General features: G+C 47.7%; 1 protein-coding gene across 2 annotated transcripts in view; it reads right to left on the bottom strand.

The window, feature by feature from the left end:
• The window catches only part of PRKCD (protein kinase C delta), a 74,050-nt gene extending 68,787 nt beyond the window's left edge, over positions 1-5,263 (bottom strand). The window contains exon 1 of one of the 2 annotated variants that reach the window (XM_083156327.1): positions 5,006-5,263. The gene's annotated coding sequence lies outside the window, so the exon portion shown is untranslated. The remainder of the gene's footprint in view (positions 1-5,005) is intronic. The other variant, XM_083156329.1, reaches the window with a different exon arrangement.
• Between the last annotated feature and the right edge of the window lie 223 nt (positions 5,264-5,486).

Raw genomic sequence — 5,486 nt, 5'->3', positions numbered from 1 at the left:
ATCAGTGTTTGAAATTTTCTTGAAAATTTGAGAATTTGCTATTCATATTTTAAGCCTCCTAGTGTCCAAAAAAATGAAAATGAGGTTGAAATAATGATGGCAACATAAAGTATACATATGGTCTATGTTAGTTATTAACTATTTTGAGTGGTAAGATTATTTGTCTCACAAGCAGAAAATTTAACATTTTGCAAATCGCTAAATTTTCCATTTTTTTACGACATTTTGGTATTTTTCACAAAAAAACACAGACTGTATCGACGAAAATTTACCACTAACTTGAAGTACAATGTGTCACGAAAAAACAATCTCAAAATCACTGGGATAAGTAAAAGCAAAAAAAAGTTATCCCCACTTAAGTGATACATGTCAGATTTGAAAAAAAGGGCTCTGTCAGGAACGCAAAAACTGGCTCTGTCAGGAAGGGGTTAAATGAAACCAAATATTTGGGAATTGTGATGTGGGGAGCAGATTCCTCTTTGCTACATGGTGATGGATGATGTTAGACAAAGCATATATATTGTCTCACGCATGAAAGGGGCCTACACGCGGGGAGGTGAGTGTTCTAGGTGATGCTAGATCGCTCAGAGTGGTCAGCATTCAGCTATGTTCAGTGATGTGCCACTGAACAATCTGTTAGGGTCAGAGTTCTCTGGTGAGAACCAGTGGCGTAACCAATACCACTTTTACACCAAAACGCCGGGTGCTACCCAGCGTTTTGTCCCCCCTCCCGGCACAGGCGGTTCCTGAGCCGCCCCCACTTGGAGATGACATCATCTTCAAGCGCCGATCGCCACTGCCGGGACCCGGACCGCCGCGCTGGGGGCAAGCCCACCACTAAGGTAATCTGCTGGGCTGCCCCCAGTCCTTGTCCGGGAGGTGAATGGATGCCGCACACAGGCATCCATTCACCTCCTCCGCTCTGCAGGGTATAGCAGACAGCAGCGCAGGCTGTCTGTGCCCCCCCCCCCCCCCCCCGCCCAACCTGCGGATGCTGCGGTCCGCAGGATGCACGTCCCCTATTGATGTAAATGGAAGCTGGGTCGGATGACCGGTGTACCCATTTACACCGCCCTCTACCCAGGTCCTGGCCATGTTCTACCCAGGTCAGGAACTGGGTAGAAGTCCCGTGTAAAGGGACACGGCATGTCCCATTTACACCTCCGCTGACCCGGATTTTTAGGTAGTGTAAAAGGGGTATAACAGTTTTGCGCCCCCCTCTGTCTCCTTTTACCCCCTCATTGCTGCATCTGAACCAGCAGATCCTCTTCTAGTGAGATCGCTTAGAAAAATGGGGGATCGAAACAATGGGTGCAGGACTATTATACCGGCAGATGTAATGCACTTCAGCAGTCGTCTGATTCTGCATTCATGTAATCGCAACTGTTTGAATGTTGGACACTCAGGTTGAGGGGAAAGAAATTGAGTGAAGACTGCACTAACAGCAGTGGCTGGCGGCCATGTTCATACAGACACTTCCAGCAGTAAAGAAGACCATAAAGGAATGTCAGTGTTAAAATGGGAGGCCAAGGGTAGAGAGAACAACAGACCTACAGTACCTTAGCCCAACATATCCTTAGCCAGCAGTAGGACATGCCAATAAGGATATCTGAAAGAACCAGACTACAGGGGAAAAAAGCTAATCTCCCACCCCAAACACTGGTTCTGGCATAGATGATATACATTGTCTAGGTTAACCGTGACTAGGTCGACACCTAAGAATGGTCGACATATCCTAGGTCAACATGGACAGAAAGATGACATGTACACGGTCAACACTAATAATGTTGACACTGGTTTCAAGGTTTTGCTGTCTTTGTCAAGACATGTCGGCATGGACACCATATAAGTGTACCAAAGAAAGCTTTGCTTTCAACAAGAGCACCTGAATCAGCCCCAACAACATTATAGCAAGTACCGCACTAGGTACATACACACTGTCCGATTTTTTTTTTACCAATATCATTCATTTTTGCCCTTCTGAACGATAGTGGTCAAAATATCATTCAGTGTGTGCTATAGAATCTAGCGAGATCTTTGTCGTTCATCACATCGTTCAGGGTGTATGCACCACATCTTTCATCCAGGACACTAGGGAAGTTCAAGGGAAATTGGCCACCAATGTCTTTCAGTGCATGTACATCGTACCATCCAGTGTGTATGCACCATTATAAGACCATTCACAAAAAAATTGTTTTAACGAACATAGTTTAACAACATAAAGAAGTCCACAAACACCAGCTCTAGATCTGACATAAAAGCATATCCAATGTACCTTTGCTGGTTATCCAAAAATAGTACACAAAAGCCAAGAGTTTGTTAATACAATGAAAACATTGTTTTGAATGGAAAATACACAATATTGCATAAATACAAAAGGACAGTGAAGTCTTTATACACACTAGCCAGATGCACAAGCCACGGGTCAATGCTTGTTGTACCCTTCATATGAATATATTTTAAGATGACCCGGTGATGGTAACAAAGAGGACATGGAAATATAATGGCAACAATATTCCAAGCACAACAGACTTATTCATAACTCCTGTACCTTAAGTGGTAGCGCCTTGTGCAAGAGGAACACAGCAGATATTTAGGATTAAAGGCTCATCAAGACTATTAGATGTTGATGCACATTGTAGCCATTAACTTACACCTTAAAAATAGGATGAACTATTGTATGTGCTTGTTCCCATCCATTCTATTAGTTCAATGTTGTGTTTATGCTTTTTGAATTTATTTTATTTATTTGTTAACAGTTACTTATATAGCGCATACATATTCCGACAGCGCTTTACAGAGAATATTTGAACATTCACCTCAGTCCCTGCCCCGGTGGAGCTTACAGTCTATATTCCCTACCACATGTACACGCACACACAGACATTCTAGGGTTAATTTTGTTGGGAACCAATTAACCTACCAGTATATTTTTGGAATGTGTACCCAGAGTACCAAGAGAATGTGTCCGGAGTACCCGGAGAAAACCCACGCAAGCACAGGGAGAAGATACAAACTCCACACAGTTAGGGCCATGGTGGGACTCAAACCCATGGCCTCCGTGCTGTGAGGCAGTAATACTAACCATTACACCGCCCCTGCTGCCCCAAATCACAGTCCATACATTTTCTCTTTACAACGACTGGTTATTGGACTGTTAAACACTGCACGCACATAAAGTAAATAGAAACTAGCCCTTCCTTGAAAGCTTAAATGTTTATACTAGTAGTAGTAGCAGGTCTCTAGTATCTGCTTGGAGGATGTGAATGCAAATGTGGGAACTTGAGATTGTTTAGAAAGTTTTCCCACTCACTCATCCATAATAAAACATTATGGCATACAGCCATTAGACTCTTCTGAATGCAACAAGGTTTAGCTTTTAATTTTGAAGCATTTTACAAGTGCCCAGTTTTTATTTGAATTTAAAGCCATGAATTATGTAGCAGACAATGGTCCTTCCTGATTAGTTAGTGCACGGCATCTGGGAACATCCTTACAATGGAGTGATATAAAATCTGAAACTCTACCTACTGTAGCTTACACTTGGTTTGCCGTGCAGGACTTATTGTGTAAAAGAAAAGGTGTTAGTACATATTTTCTGAGATTGAAACCAGATACAAGAAAGTAAGTCTCTTGGATGTAATATGCACGCTATCCAATGTCACAGGAGTACTGTTCTTTAGACTGCTAGCTCTGTGTATATATGGCACACTGCAACGTATACTATTGCTTGCCATCTATGGCCATTCACTACCAATCGCCATCTATGCCCTCCTTCCACTGATCATCCACCTTCTACTTGCTGCCAACTTGCCACCTGCCTTTAGTCCTTTACACTCACCAACCACCCTCTGTCAGCACACCTTTCACTAGCCACCCATCCTCTGCCTACCCTCCTTCCACTCACCAACAAACCTTTGCCCGCACACCTTCCACTTACCAGCCAACCTCTGCCTTTTCTTCTTTCCACTCACCTCCAAACCTCTGCCTGTCCTAATCCCATTCGCCACCCACCCTCAGCCTATCCTCCTTCCACTCGCCACCCACACACCTGTCACTTGCCACCCACCCTCTGCTGGTCTTGATTTCATTCGCCACCTACCATCAGCCTGCCCTCCTTCCACTCACCCTCAGCTCACACACCTTCCACTCCCCATCCACCCTCTGCCAACACACGTTCCACTCACCACCCACCCTCTGCCAGCACACCTTCCACTCACCACCCATACAATGTCTACCCCGCTTCCACTCGCCACCCACCCTCTGCCTGCCTTCCTTCCACTCACCACCCACCAGCTGCCCTCCTTCCACTCGCCACCCACTGCCTGCACACCTGTAACTTGCCACCCCCCCCACCCTCTGCCTACACACCTTCCACTCGCCACACACCCTCTGCCTGTCCTTCTTTCAACTCGCCACCCACCCTCCTACCACTCGCCACCAATCCTTTGCCTGTCCTTCTTTCCACTCCCTACCCCCCTTCTGCCTGCCCTCCTTCCACTCGCCACCCACCCTCTCCCTGCACACCTGTCACTTGCCACCCACCCTCTCCCCGCACACCTTCCACTAGCCAGCCACCATCTGTCTGCCTTCCATGCAACTGTTACTACATTAATCTAAATACCCTTCTTCTACTACCACCCACCTGCAGCCCCTTCCCTCCTACATCTTACCATCATGCCCATGTATACACCCTCTCCGTGCCCCATGCCACCTCCCTCCATTTTCACTACTCAGCACCCACCATACACTGAACACCCTGCCTACTCCCCTTCCAATGTTTAGACTCTGAACTCCTTCTACTCCCTCTCCAACTTACCTTCTACCTCTCCCTCCTACGTTATCCCTCTCCTACCTTCATTATCCTGCTCCCACTTACCTTCTCCCTGTACTTACTACTTAGCAGCTCCCACATGCACCAGCACCCGTCCCTGTCTGTGTGCTTGTCCCCACAGCCACCTCACTCCCTCTCCTCCCAACTTTCCACAACTTCTGCCCTGCTTACCTGCGGCTTCCGGGCGGCGGGCTCCGGTCCTTAGCTGGGGCTCCCGGTCGGCGGGGTCCGGTACTTGGAGGAGTTCGGTCCTTGGTGGGGTACCCCGGTTTAGCTCCGCTTCCTTATTCCGCTGTGAGTGTAAGTGATCTGTCCCCCTTCCCCGCCCGCACGGCAACACCCTCCTCCTCCTGCTGCTGCCGCCGGGCGCCTCCCCCCGGTCACTCGCACTCACACACACACACACACCACTTGTTCCCCTCACTCCCTGCGTCCTGTTAGCGCTCACTCCGCCCAGTCCTCCTGTCTCCTGTCACTGGGGTGATGCCCGCAGCTGGAGGCTGCTACCTGGGCTGTGTGTCCTCCTCCCGGCGCAGACTTCTCACAGCTCCCCTATTGTGTTACTGTACACATCACACCCTGAGCCTGTGATCATTCTCCACTCATCTGGGAAACAGACGTTCCACTTGTAATGGGGCGCTGTGCTCCTGCT

Source organism: Crinia signifera, chromosome 8 (genome assembly GCF_055691185.1).
Source record: "Crinia signifera chromosome 8, ASM5569118v1, whole genome shotgun sequence".
Classification (NCBI taxonomy): domain Eukaryota; kingdom Metazoa; phylum Chordata; class Amphibia; order Anura; family Myobatrachidae; genus Crinia; species Crinia signifera.
The sequence above is the reverse complement of the archived record's forward strand: the minus strand, read 5'-3'. Positions and strand labels throughout refer to the sequence as shown.